General features: G+C 45.9%; 1 long non-coding RNA gene across 2 annotated transcripts; it reads left to right on the top strand.

Annotated features, from left to right (window-relative positions):
• The first annotated feature begins 531 nt into the window (after window positions 1-531).
• On the top strand, window positions 532-22346 carry LOC125701961 (uncharacterized). Of its 2 annotated transcripts, XR_007380404.1 has the most exons (3): window positions 556-625; window positions 17515-17630; window positions 21413-22346. It is a non-coding gene; the product is annotated as an uncharacterized LOC125701961 (long non-coding RNA). The 2 variants fall into 2 exon arrangements; XR_007380405.1 differs by lacking the exon at window positions 17515-17630 and having other exon boundaries at window positions 532-625.
• The last annotated feature ends 326 nt before the right edge of the window (window positions 22347-22672 follow it).

Raw genomic sequence — 22672 nt, 5'->3', positions numbered from 1 at the left:
CACTGGCCACACAAGGGTTGCATTTTACTCTCTCAGATGTTGCCCTTCAGTCAGGTTGAACTGTTTAATTCTTCAGGCCCATAACCATTTCAGGTCATGTACTAATGGGCTTGAAATCAGTTATTGTGCAGGGAATGATAAATGACTGTACACTGTGGCTAACGAAGGGGATAGATTATTGGGTTATAAATCAATTAAGTGGTTCTGAGGAAGTTGCAAACCACAAGAAAAAACCACGAAGGAAGAGAACAACATCCGACATCTGGGGATGGGTGGGAGGCACCAGCTGCCATCAGCCATTATGTTACCCCTCAAGGGAAGCAAGCACAGCACTGGTACGCATGGCCATCCTTGGTTTGATGGTGGGAACTTTGTGCTCAGTGGTTATCAGGGGATGGTGTATGGAAAATGTTGAGTTAGAGCCTGAGCCACTGATGGAGCATCTGGGGAAAGGAGCCCTGGGAGCACAGGTGAAGGCAATTCAGCTGTGATAGGAAGGGATGGAGCCTGGCTGCACCTCTCTTAGGCCTCATTTGAGGGCTGGCTGCCACTGGGGAAGGATCTCTTTCTGGACATCCCTCCTTGCTGGAGCTTTCCCTGCTGAGCCTGGAATCTTCTGATAGGGGTGAGCAATCTTCTTGCCTTCCTTTAGAGCACCTATCATGCTAGTCCTACACCTCTGTTGTAACACCTTTCCTATTGTACTGACCTGTCCAATTGCTACAAGGGGTTACTGACAGCAGGCTGCCTCTTCCAGGAAATACCTGGAACCTCTACACAGCATTAAAGTGACTACAGGTCCTGTGCTTCTTCAGGTGGTCAGGATTTATTTGGTCCATAACTGGCTGTGGTGACCATCCAGGGGGGACTGCTGCTTGGAACAGATGTGTCCAGAAAAGGATGTGCTTACCCCAGGCCACAGTCCCAGCATTTCAATTTGCTTCAGGCTTTTCCTTTCAGTTTGGGGACTGTTCTTATAGTCTCTCAGTGGAATGTTAAAACAACTAGTGGGCATCCTGCAAACCCTCAGCACTCTACCCTGGACAGTGATGTCTAATGGTGCTGCATTTGTAATGGCAGCTTAGGGATGATTTGGGCACATATGTTTCTGTGTCAGAAGAGTGAACCTTGCCTGAAGGACACCCATCACATGCAAGAGGAGCCAGCTGGGAGCATGTTTCCTGAGTATGTAGGGTGTCCCACCATGGAGAGTATGATAGGAGCCAGAGCATAAGAACTCTTGAACAAACACTGTTCTCAGTAAATATAGAGTGATGGATCTGGTGACTGTGAGGACCAAAGAGAGTAATAGCATGTGCATGGCTTTGTGAAGCAGCTGCAGGATTCATTTTGTTTGACTCTGGGCATTTGCATGATCTTATGGGCACCTTGGGCAGGTTGGATATCAGAAAAAATGTCTTCTCTGGTAGAATGGTTAGACACTGGGAGGTGGTGGAATTGCTGTCCCTGGAGGTGTTCAAGGAATGTGGAGATCTGACATTTAGGGATGTGGTGGTAATTAGTTGGACTGGGTGATCTTAGAGGTCCTTTCCAATCTTAATGATTCTATGATGCCATGAACAGTTCAGATGCCCCTGCATGACTTTCCATCATATACAAGATTCTCCTCACAGGATCTAGAGATTCCAAGGCTCTCAAGCAGACATACAGCACACAAAGTGTGAGCTTGTACATTTCTTTGTTTTCCAACTCAAAGTCCTTCATAGTAGGGCTGTGAAAGTTGGCTGTTTGGGGAAAAGTGAATTATGAAGGGGGAAAAAAACCTACTGTTATCTAGGGAGCTGCATGGTTTATGTGATTCTCATTGTGTTCTGACTTCTTGTTTTGTTCCGTATCAGCAAGCCTTTAGAAAACCAGCAATGCAGCATTTTCAAAATTCTAATGAGCTTTTTTCCTAATAGTTATCTAATGAGCTGTGGCAAGCAGCAAAAATGCCTATTGTATGCTTTAATGTCTTTAACTACGGTGTGTCTTGGAGGCAAAGTGTCTCAAGGGAGGACTGGAAGATAAACAGATACCCTAGAGAGTGGGGTTTGTCCTCTCTGACTGGTGACATTATCTAGTGCAGGTCTGGCTGATGCCACTGCAGGCATTAAGCTGTGTGTATTCTTGGGTATGTAATTTCCTCTAGTTCAGTAGGAACCAATTTACAAAAGCATACATACTCCTCACCAAGGATACTGCATCCTGAGCGTGGTTTGGCTGCTCTCAAACACCTTTCACTGAAAACAAAATATCTTCAGGGGAAGGAGGGGAGCTGAGGAGCTCAGACAGGTTGCTCTGTAGTGAAGATGCTGATCTAGGCAGGATGTGTCTGCAGTGACCCTGCCACTGACCATCACACCTGGGTATCTTGTTCAGACTTGATGGCTTTTCCAGCCCGTTCTCCAGCACACAGGTAGGATGCTTATCTTCAAAGTAAGACAGGTGTCTCTTTGGTATGGGTGCTCAGGCCTCTGGACAGATCCTAGTGGGTTAGAGAACTTCCCAAAGTAGCTTCTGTGCCTTGTTTTGCACCTGAAGGAAGGCTGGCAATGGTTTTGTTGTGCTGTCTGAGGGCCTCCGTTTACAAAGAGCTACAGGTTTCCAGGCAGAGAGTTTGTCTCCCAGACCCAGCATTCACCTTCTGGTTTCAGAGCAGTCTGAAAAGCCCATCTAGTAGGAGCCAGCGGTGGTCATGAAAGCATTTTGTTATGCTGGGGAGAAAGCTATCGCAGGATCAATCTCTTTAATACACTGGGTTATTGTTAAGAGGCCTGCAGAAGGGATGAGCCAGCTGTCTCTGTGCCAGTATTTAAAGAGCTCCACCTAATCAGCCTACATCTCCTCCAGTAGGCAATTTTTCTTTTAGCAACACCTCCCCATGCTGCAAGAAGTCACTCAGTTTTCATGCATTTGTATGGAGAGGCATAGGAAAGGCATTTCCACCTACAAAATCCTGCTGGGAAGCCTTTAGAAATGCCTGCATCTTCAGTATTCAGGTGCTGAACTTCCACCAGGGTGAATGCTCAGGTGATAACTCTCTGCTTTTGATCTATTGGATTTTGCAGTGACTTTGGTATGGTGATGAGACTGCAATATCCCATAATATATAGCTGTTTCTAGCAAGAGCTCTGCTATAATTGTATTTATGAGTAGAATACTTATAGAGGCCTTCAGGGAGCTTCAAGTGTAAAAACATTCCTATAACAACATATAGACAGCCAACAGCCAAACAATTAATTTCTTGACTGCAAGTGGTGATTGGGGGCTCTGTCTTGGGATACAACATCCATTAATGTTGAAGGGAATGAGGCAGCTGCTGCTGGACACTTACTCTTTCCTATGTGCTTTGTATACTGTGCCTCAAGATGTTGCTGCTTTGGCTGAAATTAACTTAATAATGGCCTGCCTCCTCCAGTTCATCCCATAGAGTGATGTTCATCATTCCTGTATGCGTAGTACAGTAGAAGAAGTCATGTTGCACTTGAGGATAACTTAGAAGGGTGAGAGGAAAGGAGATTCATTCCATCATCTTATGAAATGAAACAAGGTATTCCATTAATTACTTTCAAATTCATCTGGAGAGTTCTCCACTCAACAAACTATCACAGCAAACTGCTGAAGCCACTGGCTTTGAAAGCATGAAAGGACTTCAGCATCTATATAGGATTATGAGTAATGCCTGTGGTTGTCATGGATAGTCCCAGTATTATGAGGAAAAAAATATGCTAAGACTTGAGTTGTATCCTTCAAACACATTGTAAGCTGCTTTGTGAGGGGAAGTTCCAGTCTGAGTGCTGCAAAGCCCTTCCCAGAGCAATAATGTGAGGGTGGCTGTGCCTGTATTGCTGCTCAGTTTGGGTATTAAAAAGCAGTCACTGGGACTTTGTTGCACCCTTCTGGTTTCTCATATACCCCTGGCTGCATTCAAACAGGCACTGCAACAGCTGGCGAAGGAAAGCTAGGAAGTAGAAAGTGCTGTCTTAAGGCTTGGGATTGGGCTGCTCACGCATAGAGAGAGAATTAAAGGTATCTGTCTCCCAGGTAAAAGCTTCTGCTGTACAAGAGGCTTTGCTCAGAACGGCTCTACATTGAGAAAATCTCTTCAATAATGACATGCTGGGCTTCAGCTGGCCACCTGCAGCAGTCAGGAGGAATTTCCCCCCAAGAAACCTTGTCTTCCTATTTTAGGGGGAGTTTCTTAATCTCCTCTAATACATAAGGATAACTGCAGCTGGAGATACAATACCTGCCAGAGGAATTCTCCTCAATGAAGCAGCACTGGTTTGAAGCTCCTAAAGCCCTACCGGAGAGGTTTGTGTGTGTATTTGTTTTTATAACTGAGCCTGCCTTGAAGTGTGCTGCTGGAAAGCTGGTTGTATTTATACAGAATGTGGTTTGTAAACCCATACTGTGTTTTTGTTGTGTACTAAGGGGAAGGCATTACACATCTTCAGGGATTCTGGGATAATTAGCAGGAACAAGAAGAAAGAACAATGGCTGCTGATGCTCACACATCCCTTGGACCTCTGGTTCCTCCTGTGGGGTGGGATGAACCAAAGTCCTCTCCAACAGATGTCATCCTGTGCTGCACTATTTCCCATCTGTAACTACAGACCCCTGAGACCTGAGAGTGCTGATTAATTGCAGACAACATGAAGTGGTGGAAGCCCTGCTCCTGGAGACTTTCAAGGCCAGGCTGGAGCAGGCTCTGAGCAACCTGGTGGAGCTGTGGTGTCCCTGTTCATTGCAGGGGAGTTGGACTAGATGACCTTTAACTGTTCCTTACAACTCTAATAATTCTATGAGGCTGGTGACAAAACAAATGGGGGGAAAAATGCTTTTCCATGGAGGGATGACACTAGAAAGGGCAAAACTTCATTGGGAAATGATGGAGGGAAACAAGAATAGCTTCTACTGGTGTGTTAGTAGCAAAATGAGTTAAGAAGGAACCTACAGTTGCACTTTGAATGAGGATGTGATTCAAAGGCAATTGATATAAAGAAGGTGAAGGAAATCTGTGCCTTTCTTTGTACTTTCCACTGACAAGGTCTCCCAGGACTCTGTGCTCAGAGAACAGAGAAGAGGAACTCTTCCCATTAGTGGAGGAGGACTGAGTCAGGGATCTCCAACCTATGTGAATTCATGGGACAAAAGAAGATACATTTGAGGTCTTCCAGGACAAGAGATACACTGATTAAATTTGAGTAAGTCAGTCATGAAGTAGGTGCACGAAGTAGGCACCCAAGGAGAGGCTGGCTGAGGGAACTTGTTTGGGCTGGTGAAGGATAGGTTGAACCCAAACAGCACCTTCAGTTGCTTATCAGGAGGTATTAGAAAGGCTCTTTGAGGAAAATAAGAAACAGTGGTTGAAGTCTGAAATAAGGAAGATCCAGACTAAGTAAAAGAAAGAAAATGTGTAAAGATAGTTTAATGTTGGAATAGGGCCCCAAGCACTTTAGACGACCTCCTTTGGAGGTTTCCAGGGCCCAGCTGGACAAAGAACTGAGTGGTTTGTTTGGTCCAAGATCTGAGCCTGAGGTTGGACTAAAGGACTCCTGACGTCCCTTTAGACTGAGTCATGATGTGACACGGCTCACAGGAATCAGTGCAGTCAGGGGCTTAGCTGAAGGTCTGTAATAAAAGCTTTAAATGTGAGCCCTGATGGAGGACTCCCTGTCCTGCTTGGAAGCAGCTGGTGCTGGCCTGTGTCAGAGCCTGTAGCTCTGCTCTGGGGTGCCCACACTGGAGATCAGGTCCTGCATGATGATCTGACCCTGCTCTGCTTCTGTCTTGCATACAGCTGAAGGAAGGCGTAGGTTATAGAGGTCAATGGATCTGCATTTTCACCTTTCTCTCTTGCCAAAGCAAAATCACAAGTGCTTTGGAAAAGCTTTCCCTAGCTGAGAATTTCTGAGATGGCTTCTAGCAAACAGTGGTGGTTTCCTCATTGCCCATCTCTCCTCTTGGGTGCTGGCCCAGCAGTTGGCTTTGAACAGGACTTCATCCAGAGTAAAATGACCACCAGCAGCTTTTGAAGTTGGTAGCTTGTAACATGCTTTTGTCCATGCCCTTGTGCTAGGTTGTCTGGGTGTGAGCACTCATTTGTTTGCAGATGGTCCATCACTGAGGGTTTTTGCCCAGCCCTACTATTGTTGGTGCTCATAGCATAGCCCAGAAGCTGTGGCATCAACTACACTAAACACTTTCCTTGAGATGCTGCTTTGGGGCAGTGTGGGCAGACACTGACCAGGATACATGGTACATCCCTGTACACTTCCCACTGAGCCATACTTTTCCCCAACCTCCCAGCTGTTACACACATGATCACTTGTGTGTGTACAGGGTGCTGCAGGGACCCTTCTCTCCTGAGGGACCTTAATGAAGGGTCCACTCCAGCTGCCCCCACCTCCTCCTTGGGAGGTGGCTGGGAAGGTGCAGAGCTGCTTGCCACTCTAAACTGCCACTAATTGGACCTTATTAAAAATTTACTTCAGTTTGACAATAAAGCTGGAGCATTTATCTTCCCCCAGCAAAGCCATTAATTAACAACACAAATGGGCTACGCTGCCAGAACAGCAAAGCTCTGCCTGTCAATATGGTGACCTCGCTGCAGCCCTTCTGCCAGCTCTGCAGAGAAAAGCAGCCACCCACACTGCCTTGTACAGGTCCACATGCAGGCACGTAGCCTCTGCTGCTTGCTCTCGCTGGGTTCAAGCTGTGGGATTTCCTACTTTCTTCATGAAGATGCTAGCATGCAAGAAAATGTCCTGGAAAACCCTCAGCTTGTTTCAAAAATGAGAACTAATGACCTGATTGAAGCAAGCTGCCCAAGAACCAGGAGAGCTTTAGATATCCCTGAGTCCTGGGGGTTGTGGCTAGAGTTTGTCTTGATGGCTGTGCTGCAGCAACAGTGTGCTTTCATTGCTGGATGTTGTGGAGCAGGTGCTGGTTGGTGCTGTTGATGGCATTTTTGCAGAGGGCACTGTTAGGGTTAAAACCACGTAACAGTGTCCTGGCTTGAGAGACAGAGAATCATTACGGTTGGAAAGAAAACACTAAGATCAGCTAGCAGAGCAGAGGCACAGGGAGGGAGGTGAGTACTGGTCCACTCCTTGCACTCTGCTCAGAGTGAGGAGAGAGCCAAATTCCTCCAGTTCCATTTGTGCAGCAGCAGTGGTGGGAGGGATGCTGTGAACCACGGTTCCAATTAGGTGCAGCACTGTGGCACCTGTCTGGATGTGACATGATAATGCACCTGCTAAACATTATAAGAAGCTTCAGAGATTCAATGTGACACATGCGAGGCAATAGCTGGAGTTTAGTCAACACTCCATCAGTTAGAAGTCTATATTTCCAATTATCTGCGGACAGTTTGCCTTCAAGGATAATTGGCTTCCTGAAGCTCTCTAGAACAGATGTCAGGGAGCTCTTTTTCTTCCACAGAGGAAAATCTGGAATGGTTTACCACATGTGGAAGTGTGGAGATGTCAGTGCTGGGGGATTTGGGGATCAGCAAAGTGCCATCATGCTGCAGAAGTCTGCAAAGGAACAAGACCCCAGGAATGTGAGGGGCAATGGGTGCTGCTAATGGGCTGTTGGGTTTTATACATATGCAGTGAGGCCAATATCCTTGTCCCATGAGATGGGCAAAAAAAGAGTTTGATCACCAAGCTCTGCAATGGCTCCCTTGGCAAGAGATGGACTGAAGCAACAACCTGGAATGATGATGAGCCCATTACTCTCTTATTCTTGGCTGCTGTGGATGATAACAGGAAGAAAAAACTTCACTTGAAAGTCAGTATTCAAGGAACTGCATGTAACTGGCATCCTGCAAACAAGCCTGGGGCAGACCTTGAACCACAACCAAATGCAGCCTGAAAGCTTCTGCTCACCAGCTCCAGGATACCTGTGCTGACATCCAGCACAGTTCTTGCAGAGAGCTGATAGAGAAAGAAGGGGGGAGTCACAGATGATGGGGACTATGGTGCTAAATGCACTGGTTCTTAGCAACGTGTCCCATAGGAGGGGATGTGATATAATTACCTGAGCTATGGTGAGCAGCATCATACCTAAGAAAGCAAAGGAGAAGCAGGGATGTGTGAAGGCCCCCAGCATAAACTGGCCCCCAGCTGTTATGTCTGAAGCTTCTGGTGCTGGGAGATGCTGGGCCATGTAATGCCTTTGTGGTCTCCCTTTGCAGTCTGAGAAGGATCTGCTGCTTCCCAACAGCCTTTGTCAGCACTGTCTCTTGTTCAGATTGCTGCTGGACTGCTAATGAGGCAGTAATTGGCTCTGTGTCAGCAGGATGGCAATAGCCAGGGACCATGTGCTGCACGTTCCCTGGAACAAGAGCAGCAGGAGAGCTGTGCTCTGGTCTCTGGACACGGTCCTGACCAAGCTTTGTTCACCCAAATAGCTAAAGGGAACATCCTTCCCCAGCACCCAGCTGTGCTGAGTGTGGAGCTTTTGCCCTGAATTTTACCCTGTTTTGGTGTTTCTGCCCTCCTGTGGAGGTACCACCAGCTTGGTGCTAGTACCCTGACTGCCAGGAGCAAGCAGGCCATAGGATCCGTTTGCAGATTATTCACAACTGGTTTTTCTCTTCCATCTGCCAAACTTGACCATCTGGTACATTCTTCATTCCTACAGGATAGCAGCCAGGCTTCTGGGCCTGGCTTTCACTCCAATTCATCAACAGCAATAACACAGTCATCACAGAGCAGCTCTCTGACTCAGGTGTTTTGGCTTACCAGCATGGTGATACCACACGTTATTGCCCTATAAAGCTTTCTGGATAGAAGTGCAATGACTGGATTAAGCATCTCCAGCCTGCTTCCCATGTGCTCTGCCCACAGCAATCCCATCCTGTGCATTTCAGGGCAACTCGAGGCTTTTCTCTGTGTTGAACTGAAAGTCTTTTCTCTTTCAGCAAAAGGGGCTTGTGCAGAAACAGGTTTTGTTTCCATCCGTTTTCCTCTGCTGCACCAATAGATTGACACAGAGCCAAGCAATGTTCCTTTGATGTGTGAACAAACTGCCTCTTATATATGGGCATAATTTTGGACAGATCCAGGTGCTTTCATTAGAGCCCTTTCAGCTCTTCTTGATGTGTTAAACAGCACAATGCAGCTTGAGAAATGGAAATCCCACCACTAAGAGACACAGGGAGAACCTTTGAGGCTGGAGTTTTGTTTGGGTTATGAGAGACTGAGTTGAGTTTTCCCTATCAAATATGGGAAATCTTTATTTCTGACACCAGGGCAAAGCTGAGAAACTCACCTGTGAATTAAGTTTTCTGCAGGCTGAAGTTAGTGACACAGCTGATAATTGCCAGAGCCATGGCTCCTCATCAAGGAAAAGAAGAACTGTGCTGGAATAGACTTCAGTTCAATATATGACACTTTTCTAACCATTTTCCTTGACGTTCCTGTACCCCAGGTGCTGTTTGTATGGTTCTTGAGCTCATCACGGTCTCTATGCCATATCACTGTCATTATGGAGAAGAAGTAATTTCCACTAGTATGAGAATGGCAATTTCAGGATGACTTCTTTGAATGCACTGGGCCTCTCCTGGTGAAGGTGTTTCTATGGGAAGTGCCCCTGAATTCATGGGAGTTGCTCACCATGACAGGTACCTTGGTAAATGCCTGATGGTGAGATGCTCTGGAGAGGGGGAGCATTGCCTTCCCTGCCCTGATGGCTGGCTGGAGGGATGCTACCCATAATGTGAGCTTTCAGAGAAAGGCAACAAAGCTGGTGAGGGGTCTGGAGCACAGGCCTTATGAGGAGCTCCTGAAGGAGCTGGAATTGTTTAGACTGGAGAAAAGGAGACTCAGGAGAAACCTTATCACTCTCTATAACTGCCTGAAGGGAGGCTGTAGTGAGCTGGGGGTCGGTCTCTTCTCTTGTGTAACTGGTGATAGGACCAGAGGGAATGGCTTCAAGCTGCACCAGGGGAGATTTAGGCTGGACATTAGGAAATACTGCTTATCTGAAAGAGTGGTCAGGCACTGGAATGGGCTGCCCAGGGAGGTGGTGGAGTCACCAACTCTGGAGGTGCGAAGGGAACATTTGGATGTTGTGTTGAGGGACCTGGTTTAGTGAGAACTATCGGTGATGGGTGCATGGTTGGACTGGGGGATCGTGTAGATCTTTTCCAACCTTGGTGACTGTGTGATTCTTTGGCAGACCTACAGGCACTTAACAGCACATTGAGAATTCATGATGGATAACAGAAAGGAAGCAAGAAAGTGCTTCTAATGCAGAGTTGCAAAACATACAGTGGAATGGTCATGAAGCCATCGGGATGACTCAGCAGGGTACATCCAACTCAGTGATGCTCTGGAGTTCATGGTCTGGTGCTAACCTAACCAGAAGACTGCTTCTGGTTTGAGCAAAGCCCATATAGGACTAAAAAAATATTGTTCAGAAGTAGGAAAAAAATATATAAAAATAGACTCAGCTAATATTTGCTAATTGCTAATATTTGTACTGACCTACAGATAAAAGCAGCACCATTCCCCAAGACTAATTATGCTTAGGAAGGACCAGGTTTTATGCATTTTTCACTAATCTGATGGATATTGACTTAAATGTTTCTACTGGCAGGATATAAAATAAAAACAACTCAGATGCTAATTGCTACTTAGTCAATCAAAATGCTGTGATTCTGGAAAAAATGAAATTTGGAAATGAACTCAAAGTGCTTCATAATATTTTGTAGTGAAAAAGAGAGCTGGTGGTAAATGTGGGGGAAAATAATGTGAAATCTTAGTGTAGGATGGACTTGAAAATAACGCTATGATTCCAGCATTAATGGTGGCCTCTTTCTTCATTGGGTTGGTAGTGGAACAGGTGGCTCATCAGACATTTAGAGATCAACTGCAGTCATCACTACTGCTAGAATATAATGTCAGCACCTGAGGGCTGTTGGTGTCCTCTGGAAAATGTGTTTTTTCTTACCAGTGTAATAAGTAGTACTGCTAACCTCAGATTAATTTTGACTTCTTGTATCGATAGCCTCCAATGCCTAAACACACACAGCCAGCTGAAGTCCAATAAAAATACTCTTCAGGGCAAGGATGCATTTGCAATGTACAAAGCTCTCCTGTTTACAGCTGCACAATTAGGTTTTGCATTTCTTGGGCCAACAGTTTCAGACTGAACAGAATATTTTCCTAGAACGTGTCAAGGATTGCTTTGTTGGAGTGGTGTTGGGTGTTTTGTAATATTTTCTTTAGAAAGAAAGAAAAAAAAGAAAACAACTTAAAAATGAAAGGATGGAGCTCTGGGAAAAAGCCTACTGTGCAGAAATAAACAATGAAATCTCAGATCTTGAGGGCATTTTTGAAACTTCATCCTTTGACTGCAACAATTTGACAGCTTTGCAAACTGTTTACGTTGACTGTTTACATGTATATTTTCTGAGGGAAAATATTGTTTTCAGCCAAGAGAACTCACCGATCTGTAGCTATGTTACAGATGGATCTGGTGCTGCTAACATTGTGTGATTCTCCTGTTTTTGGAGTGTGTTTTTGTCACACTTTGATAGGTTGGGCTGATGTTTCCCATGCCAACTGCCTTCCTCCAGAAGAGCGTTTTTATGTTTGTTCTGGAAATATCATTAAAAGAATAATAATAATTAAAAACAACACGCAGTTAATCAGCTCTGGAAAATGGACCCCCACCAAAAGATATCCTTTGTATGTTTTTTCTTCTTTAAGAAAGCCCTGTGGAACCCGAGTACTGGGGATAATCCAACTTCTGTCAGCCCTGTTGAAATCCGTTCTACTTCAGTAGGATATTATTGAAAAACTCCATTTGTAGCAGTGTTGTTGAACTCCCCACAAATCCAGTTTGCACAAAGCACGGCTTCTCTTCGTGCTTCCTTCATGTGCTGCCATAAGGGCAGCGTGGGTCTTCAGACTGTCCCTGGTCAGCACCAGCTTTGCAGGGCTTGTTGTGGTGGAGGCTGATGTCCTCTGTCACTGCCTTGAGATTCTGGTGCTCCTGAGATGCCCACTGCTGCAATGCCTGTGTTACTCCTGTGAAATGAAAGGCCACCAGAAGCCAGCAGCTGGGTTTGGCTGACCTGCCCTGTATCTGTTGTTGAATCCTCCTCAAGCATAACATGCTGGGGAGCTGTTTGGGGTGATGTACAGGGCTGGTGGCTCTGCAGAAAATCCCAGAGCAGATGATTCATCCTGGTTACCCCATGGTCCCAGCACCATGAGTTACCCTGTCAGCCCACCAGAGAACTTTGGTGCCTGGCCATATAGGTGTGTATCTGCTGGTCCTCCTGCAACTTAACCTTGGGTTGCAGCACCCATAAAGCTTGCCTGTTCCTACCCTCAGTGCTCCTGGGGCTCTCCGTCAGGGAGAATGTTTTGAATCTGGGTAGCATAAAAGCAAAGAGAGGGAAGGCAGCTCCCTGGGCATTGCTTGGGTTTTGACATCAGATCTCAGGTGGGATTGGTGCCTCTGCTCATCCAAGCTGTATCTTGCTTCTAGAAGTCAAGAACTGACAGGCTGTTCCCACGTGGCATTGGCTGTGAGAACCGAGGTGTCCTCCTGCCCTGGAATGGGCTCTTGAGGAGCTTTGTCCTGACAATGAAGTGAAGCATGAAGCTGGTCCTGTTGCTCTTTGCCTCCTGTGGTCCCAGTGAGAGCAAAGTCAGAGGCTGACACAAAGGGAATGTTGGGATGGGGACAGAGTCGAGGAGCAGCAGTCTCTTATCCTGAGGAGTTGAGACAGAACATTGCCAAAGAACTCAGTGTTTTAACTCAGAGGGAAATCTGGAGAATCTGTGCTAATCTACATATTCCAGAGAACAAACTGACATGAAGCATTCTCGAAATTAATACAGAATGTAACGAACTACTATTACTGTGTATTCTTTGTGCTATCTTTGAAGCCTCCTTCCTAAATAACAAAGAGTTTGAATCCTGGATTTAACCACAAAACCCAGCCTGGCCATTAGCTATGTAAATGCAATGGCACATCCATAGCATATATTTTTTCTGTTTATGAGCATAAATACCGAGAGCATAAATCTATAAAAGATAAGCAATAATGCCAAAATGTTTTCCCTGGCACTGTGGAGATTTTCAGCTTCAAGAAGCTGTGGTCAATTTATTTATCTTAGATACAAGGACAACAACAGTGCTGTGGGGATCTTCAACAGGGTTTCTCCATCAGCTGCCTTATACCATGGCCTTTCCCAAGTCCTGGACTAGAGGGACCATGTGCAGATTTGTTTTTTGCCAGGTGCCATATCAGGGAAAAGTTTATTTAATGCAGAGAAGATGAAACTTTGCCTTATCCATCACTGCTGTTCAAAGCAAAATAAAGGCTCCAATTGATTTTGTGTTAGGAGGTAATTAATTGTTGTGCAAAGCCTGGTTTAGAGTTTAAAGGCCAGATTATTATAGCTAGGACCTCTGGCTGTGTCAGCAGCATCTGGCAGCTGAGAAAGGTGTAGAGAGGCGCAGAGTTTGCCCTGAGCAGCCAGGCTGTGCACTCCAAAAATAGGCAGAATTCACAATCAGATGATGAAGGATGGAATGAGAACTAGCAGATATGAGAGCGTGTAAAAAAAGGACCTGTAGGCCTACTTCTCTCCCATGCCAGCATTTGATGCCAGGTTGCTCCTGATACACACCAGCAAAGGGTAACCACACAGGGCCAAGAGCTGGAATCTCCATAGGCAACACCCCAGGGATCCTGAAGCTATGGTGTTGGCTTGCACCCATGGCAAGATAATTAGTGAGTTGCTACCTGTAATTTAGAAGCACGCAGGGAAACTGGGGCTGAATTTGTAATGAAGCAATGGATGCCCCATGTCACGGGCCTGTTGTGGAGAATAGATGGTGGCTGAATGTCAAGAACTTCATAGGTCATTAAAATGATGATGTTCTTTACAGCTTTCATTGCATTTTAAGGGATTGGTTGAGGTAGTTGAGGTATCACTGAGGTATGTGCACACCAGGGCAGACAGTCAGATCAGCACACAGATTGATGGAACCATTGTGATGAGATGCTTGGCCAGAACATGTGTCCAACTGTTGGGCAACCAGAGAGTCAGGACCAAGGTGCCAGGTCTGCTGTGACCCACTCTTGAGGCAGAGGCTGCTCTCTGTTGGTTGCTTTGCCTGTCAGAGCTGACCTCTGTGCCATGTGTCAGAGGATATCATCTTTCCAAGTCTGGCCTTCACCAAATGAAGGGTTTACAAATCTATGGGAAAGGGTCTTGATACCCCAAGTGCAGCTACATACCTTTTTGTTTTATACCTGTGGCTGCTGTGATCCTTGAATCCAGTCAGAAATCAAACACTTTTGCTTGCAGTTCCACATAAGTCTATTAACGATGGATAACTAATCAATAGGACATTACATTGTTACAAGTTGTTGGGCCATTAGCACAACAGGGGACATTTGCTGAGATAGCTTTCCAAAGCAGACCCCGGGGCACATGTAGGGTAAATTGCTCGTGACATGTTGCTGCTTTGACCATTCCTAGTGCAAAATATACTGTCTTCACAGAAAAAGAGGATGTGGCTTAGTGTGCATCTTGTCTGAGGGATCCATGAGTCTCTGCACCCAGCCCAGCCAGCCTTACAAAGGCCAACCCAACAAAGGTTGGCTGAGGAGTGTCTTAGTGAGAACTGGATAGAGTTGATGCCCATGGGTATTAAGCAGCTTGTGGACTGCAGTTCCAGCTGGAAGTCCTACACATCACATCCCTCTGGGTGAGTTAGAGTGGATGTCCTACAGTGGGTGCCAAGAGCAGAAAGGCCTTGACGAGAAACAGACTCTTGTAAGCTATGCTCAGTGGGAAGAACTGCTTATTAGGGTCAGCAGAATCCTCTGTCTTGAAACTGAGGTTGAACAGAGCCAGCTGCTACAGGAAAAAAGCAAGCAGGGATGATGAGTTGGCTTTTCAATAATGGCCTTTGATTTAGGGCATGTTCACGTTGGTGTGTCCTGCAACGTGACCCAGCAGTGCAGGAAGAAACAATGCAAAATCTGTTTGGCATCACTGTCCCACAGGTGCAGTGGCACTCACCAGGTACTCAGGTCCCAAGCTCACCTTATTTTTTTAGGTAAGAATCACAGAGGATCAAGTCGTTCAGAAGTAATTCTTTCAAAACATTTTATTTGATAAGCATGCAAGGTGCTTTGGCATCAGCACCAATGCAAATACTTGGCTCTTCTGCCAGTCGCAGCACGATGCTGGTCATCCAAGAAATGTGGGGATGTGCGATCAGTTACCACTTGTTAGCATCCTGCTTTAAGTCACTTGGCAAGTTTGGTCCCATAGGAGGAACTGGAGCAGGCTGGTCTTTTTCCTAACCAATGTTCAACATCACAGCCCCAAGAATTTTCAGATTCCTTTGGCAGAGCCCAGACTGAATCCCAGGCAAGTCCAGCCTGCTTACTGAATAACTTCTTTTTTCTTTTGTAAAAAAAAAAGGAATCATCATAGGATTAAACTCAGCCTCTTAAGAATTATTCACAAGAGATCCTAATGGTGATAATAGAAGCAATCTCATTTTTAAATACTGATTGGCTTTGCAGTCTTGCATTGGATGTGGGGTTCTGCATGTCCCTGCATGTGTGCTTGGAGGGGCCAGCACATCCCTATGTGTCTGTATACTTGTGTGCTCGTTTCTGTGTATGTATATGAATGTTTCCAGAGTTTTTAAGGATGGGAGGTATTCCTAGACATCTCTAAGTATTTCCAGGATGGGCAGAGCTTGAACTTGAGTATATACCATTGTGATGACAGTGGGGAGAGCAAAGAACAGCTCCTTTGGGGCAGCAGGGAAGGAGCATCCCCACAAGCTCTGCACTGTGGTGGTTCCTCTCATATCTTACAAAGCTGGAGGACCTGCCTGCTGTGCTCTAACTGTGGCTATGCTGCTTTCCAGCACCTGCAGAACAGAACAAGGGTGTTTCCAAAGGAAGTGGAAGGGTGTTGAGTAAAAGGAAGATGCACCTATAATATCTTCAAAGGATGAAGTAGAGTTGCAGACTCTTATCTTGCCTGCCTCTTGATGTCACATTAAGACTCAGCTCACTATGAGCAGTATCTGAGGCTTTTGAGTCCTTCTCACTCAGTTGAAAGAACTGAAAACACATGTTTGAGTTGCTAATTAGAGCCTGAGCCAAGGGCTGTTGTAGAAATCCTGATCAGTCTCCTGTCACTAGCAACAAAACCAAAGCAATCCCTTCCTGTACATGCTACACTTTCCCTGAAGAGCAGCTCTGGGATCCTTTGCTGATCTCTGGAGTGATGTTTGTTCAGCTGTGACTGGAGAAACGTTTCCCCACTGTTGCAGCGGATGGGAGTGAAAAATGCAATTAGCTGACAGCCCAGGCAGGGAGCCAGTTGTTGGCAACCCAACCAGCTCCCCAAGGCAAACCAGCCAGGAGCTGACTTCTCCCAGAAGATCCTCTACCTGAGCAAAGACTGTGAGAACCCAGGTTCAGTTGTGAGCAAGAAATAATGAGCTCCACACACCAAGGGCTAGTCACTATGGTTCTGTAGGTCTCTACTGTAGTGGCTTATTTACCATGGAGCATCTTTTCTTCTTTCCTCACCTGTTGAGTAGGTGTCAGGATTCAGAGCTTCTGTTTTTCTTTTCCTGGGTACCATCCCCAGCACTGCTTATTGACAAGGACACAACAAGGACCAGAGAGGTGGGGGATACCCCATCCTTGCAGACACCCAAGGTCAGGCTGGATGGGGCTCTCAGCACCTGATCAGCTGTGGGTGTCCCCATTCATTGCAGCAGAATTAGCTGAGATGGGCTTTAATGGTTCCTTCCAACTCAAATGGTTTGATGATTATAAGAGTTTTAAGGACTAGGAGACTGTTTTGTGTGTAGTTCCCTCAGTGCCAGGAATGATGTAATTCCTAGTAAGCTAATACAGCTCCATAGGTGTTTCATGTGATGTTTGGTGGTGGCAAACTGACTGTTGATAACGTGCATGATTTTGGGCTTTTGTAGAGCCAGATGCCAGGGATAAGTATGTTCTCATGGTATTTGTGGGTGCAGAGGAAGCCAATGGTGTCCATGAGACAGCCCAGCCCAACACCGCAGCAGTGTGCTTGCAGTGAGTGCTGATACACTGCAACATCCACAAATCATCACCCTCTGCTAACAGAGCTCAGTCTGCATAGAAAACTTCTTCTTATTGACTTCTATAAATATTTCCAGTGTCATTTTAACATAAGCACCTTTTTAGGTCAAGTTTTCCAGGAGGCACCATTTACAAAACCAGGACAGTCCTACAAAATCTGCAGATTCACTCCTTCGTTAAGAAGCAAAGTGCACAACCAAAGTGCATTGATTATATGTAGATACACCCAATTCTGTCTATGTGAGCACAGGTTTTGAGGGCAAGCCAGAAAACAAGGCAAGCTGATGAGCTTTCTGCTTACCTTCACATTTAATTGCCATTTCTCAGGTCTTTTGTACCTGATATACTTCTCACCCTTGCAGTATTTGTCGCAGGAGCAGCATGTGTTTATGATGACACATCTGGGAGTGTGGACCCTGATGTTAGAACAGTGGAACTGGATGGAATTCATTAAATATATGGAGAACAATTGATCGAGGTAATTTGAGGGAAATTTTTCTTGGGCGGTCTTAAAATAAGCGGATGTAAAAAAGAGGGATCACCAACTGAAATCTACGTCTTACCTCACTAATTAGTGCTCAGGTCCAAAAAAGACTTTGCAAAGACAGAATGCATAGGAGTATTTGTTGTGACCTCTTTGGATGGGAGAGCACATGCCATCAGGCAGATGGAGTGAGTTTTTTGGGAGCTTTTGGGCTCTGCTCTGGCATGGAAAGCCAACAGTGTATTCTTGGCCCCAAACACCTCTGGAAACCAAGTGGGTCTCGCACTGACTTGGTGGAGTCCCATTTTGGAGTTGAACTAGATGACCTTTAAATTCCCTTCCAACTCAAATTATTCTATGATTCTGCCTTCAGTTTGTGGAGACTGTTTTGGAGTCACCAGAAGAGGTTTGCCCATGCATCTATATTGTGCACTCGCCCACTAGGTCACTCAAAGCTCCTGTGTGATCCCCAACGTGTAGAGGCTAGCAAAATCCCTCTCACGGTTCTCAGAAAGCTTTTGCATTTTATTTATTCTGCTTCTTGGATTGCCCTTTACCCATTCAGGCCATTAATTGCAGCTCTTCATTTTTCCCATGAAGGTTCTGCCTTTCAGATAGGTCACAAATAGAAGCCTGCACCTTTCAACAGTGGTTTCTCCTTTAGACCACAGGGCTGATGTCATTTCGAGAGCGCAAATACAATTTGGAAAACAAACGGAAATGATTTGAAACAAACCTTTCTAATTCCTGTAAATGTAATGATCACAGTTACACATGTTTGTATTATGTATTTTGGAACTGTGAGGGCTTACAGTTGAGGCAAAAGCATTACTCACCCAAGGCTTATCTCGTTCACACAGCAGATAAATATGACTTTTGATTTCAGGTGAAGGACAAACCGCAGAGCCAGATCACTCTATCTGCTTGATTCATGAGCCAAGGAAATATATATTGGGTTAAACTCATGGGGATGTTTGAGGAGAATCACAGAAATTTGCTTCAAATAGTGTACCAAACAAGTCCTCATCATTTATACTGCAGAAGCATCCAATCCCTCAGACTGGATTCACCCAGGTGTAAAATGGGTACCTGGTCCAGGAAAATGGGGCATCTTTCTGCCCACAGGTCGGAGTTGGAAGGGTATTTGGAGCTCTAACATACCACAACCCACCATGGCCCTACTGTTGTGTCTCAGCTGGAGGGGATAGAAAAGGTTTCTCCCCAGGCTGAGGCAGGAGGTTGCTGCTTTATGGAGCTGGGCACTCCTGGAAGCAAACCCAAGAGTATCTACTGCAGCAGGAGGCTCTGGTGGGCAGATGGGGAAGGGCTTTGTTCTGCCCAAATTTTACAGCTCAGAAATACTGGGGCTTCACCCCTCCTCTTGTTGCAGAGAGCTGCAAAAGGATAAACTTGTGTCTGAGCAGATGGGGTATGGTTTGTCCCACATGGCTGTGTTCTCAAGAGCCAGCAAGATTTTGCAGGTAAAAGGCATTTAAAAGGTCTTAAAATATACTTAAAATCATAGCCTACACTCAGAGGGCTTTCCACAGCCCTCAATGAAAGGTCTGGCATGGAGTGCTTTGCTCCTTAATATTTGCTTTGTCACAGATTCAAGGTGCTGTGAACTTGGAGGGGACAATTTACAATTCTGTAGCTGCAAAACATTTCATCAGGAGTGTCTGGAGGTGATGAAGTCAGGCTTTGCACAGCTTGTTTTCTCTCTGGCTCTATCCTCCAACTTGGATATTAATGCTAATAGATTAGGGAGAGATTGAGCTGGATCAGATAAATATATTAACGCATCATCTGCATACAACATTAATGCAAAGCTCTCTGAGCCCTTATAATGCTGGGGATATTTTCATTTTGGCATGTATTAAATGCCAAATATCCAGATGAAAAATCAACTGACAGGAGAGCAAGATGTTCTTTTATCACTTTTCTGCCCAGGGAAGCACCTGGATATGAAACTTTTGTCACTAATTGGGAGAAAGAAGGTAGAAAAAAGGCAATACCATAGCTACCAAGGAGCTACCCAGCAGCTGTGAAGCCAGGAGTCCAAGTGTGTTAACTTGCCAAGATGGCATCAAATTAGCATGGTTTGTTTTCCTTAGCATATTCTGGGCTGTTTCTATCTATGGAACAAGGGAAGAGAAACGGAAGTTTCTGGTCCAGCATGGTGTGCACAGCAAAGACTTGCAATGTGGGCCTGGGCACGTGCTCCAGCAATGCTCTGAGTGGTGGACATTCAACTGCAGGGCTATGGGGTGTCACTGCCACCTGCATGCAGCCTTACCAGCTTCCCGCTGTACTCGTAGAATCATAGAATCAAAGAACCATCTGAATTAGAAGGGATCCTCAAAGACCACCTGGTCCAACTCCCTGCAATGCACAGGGACGCCCACAGCTCCATCAGGTGCACAGAGCCCCATCACCTGACCTTGAGCATTTCCAAGGATGGGGCATCCATCTATCGCCAATCTGGGCAACCTGTGCCAGTTCTTCACTACCTGTAGTGTAAAAAACCGTTTTCTTATATTCAGTCTGTGTCTCCCCTAAAGATCTTGAGATTCATTTGGCTTTCCTAGCCCAGCAGGACGTTCCTTACAGGGGATTTTCCAGGTAAATTCCTTCAGGGGTAAAATGGTGCTTAACCAAGGGGTTAACTTGGCTTGTGCAATGCTACGTTAGGTAGATAATCCCCCTGCTGATGTCTGCTGCCCAGAAAGGGATTAGCTTGCCCTTACTGGGCAGCTTGAGAACAGCACTTCTTGGAAGGAGTTTAAAATTGCAGCTCTGGAAAGGAGACTTAGAAAAAATCCTCAACAAAGGGAAAGGACTTGTGGTCAACTGCAGACCATTGAGAGACCTGGCAGGATGGAAAGATGGTTGCTGGTAGCTTAAGTGCCCCAAGTAAATGAGCAGTATTCCAGGTTATAAGTCATTAATACCATTAGCCTGAGTAGCTCTGGTATAAAGCTTCAAGGTGGTTTAGTAACATGACACATAAATGATTCAAATGCCTCTTTTTCATTTACAACATCAGATGCCAGCACTGCTGTGACTGGGCAGAAAGGCCACGCACCATGAGATGTGTCTCTAGAATGAGGCAGGTTGGCCTCCCCTCACATATGGCACAGCCACATTGCACCCTGTGAATGCGGATGAGATGTGTGTGATACTGAGAAAAAGTGAAAAGCAAAAAAGGAAAAGGTCTATTAGCATCTCCCCCTTCCACAGTGCATGCTTCCAATAAGTATGCTTCCCTAGTGTGACAAAATACATCCCTTTGAACACCTGTGGGCATTTCATTCCATCACTTCCAGTTCGTGGAACAAGCAGAAATACCAAATGGTAAGAAAACTCCACTGTATGCTGCTAAAACCAGGGTCATCTCAATGCATGGACATGTATAATACCTGGGGTTATAAAGGGAGGGATGCCAACCTAGAAAGGCAGAGACTGAAACCTGCAGATATGGGGATAAATTGAACACCTGATGGAGGGTGGCTATGCCAGGGCTCAGCCCTACTCACAGTGTGCTTCCTGCCCCCTGGCAAAACAGAGCATGCTGTGATGCAAGAGCCAGAGGAACCTGTGGGTTTAAACCAGTCAGATTTGCTCTGGGCAGAGACACAAGACTCAATAGCCTTTCAGTAAGTGGGAGTTAATGATTTCTTCTCCTTTTCTTGGATTAAACTGACTTTCTCTTGCTGGAAGCGTAAATGTTGCTGTCTTTCCAAACCAAGCTAATTTGCGTTGAACTCTGTTGACAGAAGTCAATGATCATCCATGCAATGAAAACTGGGACCAACACGGCTCTGATGAAGCAAGGAGGGAGCCAGGAGCCCTCACCCAAGCCCTGAAAGCAGGGGCTACCCTTGGGTGAACAGGGGTGGTCCCATAGGAGATCTGCCTGACCACAGCTGCACCTCACCCTGTGCCATCCCTTCTGCTCAATGCAGGTGTCATACAAGCTTTGCCTTGGTTTGTAGGACTGCTCAGCTCACCTTTTGCAGCCCCTCTTGCACCTTCTGTAGTTGCCTTCCACCACAGTAATGCCACGTCCAAGTCAACGTTGGCTGTGAAACCCACTGCTTTCTGCTTACCCACATCAGCACTGACACAGACCTGGGAAACTGCAGATACGCTGCCTGCACGGTGCAGCTCTTGCCCTGTCACTTTTGCTGCTGAAGATGTCATTTAAAATGTGTTTGATGCAAAGCTTCCTGTTAACCTGACAGTGCTGAGAGCTGGGGAGTCACAGCAAAGCAAACGCAGAGGTTGGAAGTGTGAGCAGGATGAAGCTCAGCTTCATGTAAATTCAGATGGTTGTTCCTGAAAGCTCTCCTCAAGTTCTCTCCAGGAGGATATAAGGGGTATGGTGATCATTTCTACCTTCTCTGCTTCTCAAACCTCAAAGACAGATTCGTTCCCACCTCTTCCAAACACCTATCACATCTCTGCATGGTAGCTGAGCTCACTTCTTATTGCTGGTTCAAGAAGAAAATCTCTCTAAGGTCTGTGTCAGCGGGGAAAGCAGCTGCAGGAGTGATTTGCTGGGTTTCTGCTGGTAGCTTAGAGGCTGGACAGGCAGACTTCTGCTGGTTCACACTGTGAGTTCATTGGGTGTTTTAGGCCAAAGCAGATGCAAACTCACCCATGAGTTTGGTGCGATTGCTGTTCCCAGATGTCTCCCCTCCTTCCAAAGGCAGTGGTTTGGATGGTAAAGCTCACAGTCCCTGTTTGAGGGCTCTCAGCTCAGCCATGAGCCCTGCAGAGTTGCTGGACTACAAGGTGCAGAAATCCCTTTAATTGAGCTTCTCTTGGGGAGGGAGAGAGGAGAGCAGTTCAGATAGTGGCCTGGCAGCCTGCATCCTCATTTAGCTATCAAGGTTAATTGGCTGCAGGTCCTCTAGCCTCTCCTGAAGCCTTAGCACCCTGCTGATGTGCTGTGACTGTTAAACAGGATATCCCTGCAGTAAGACCCGCCATAGCTTTGGAGAATTGGCCAGGGACTAAGACAATCCCTGTGT

The sequence above is a fragment of the Lagopus muta genome, chromosome 17, assembly GCF_023343835.1.
Source record: "Lagopus muta isolate bLagMut1 chromosome 17, bLagMut1 primary, whole genome shotgun sequence".
Classification (NCBI taxonomy): Eukaryota; Metazoa; Chordata; class Aves; order Galliformes; family Phasianidae; genus Lagopus; species Lagopus muta.
The sequence above is the reverse complement of the archived record's forward strand: the minus strand, read 5'-3'. Positions and strand labels throughout refer to the sequence as shown.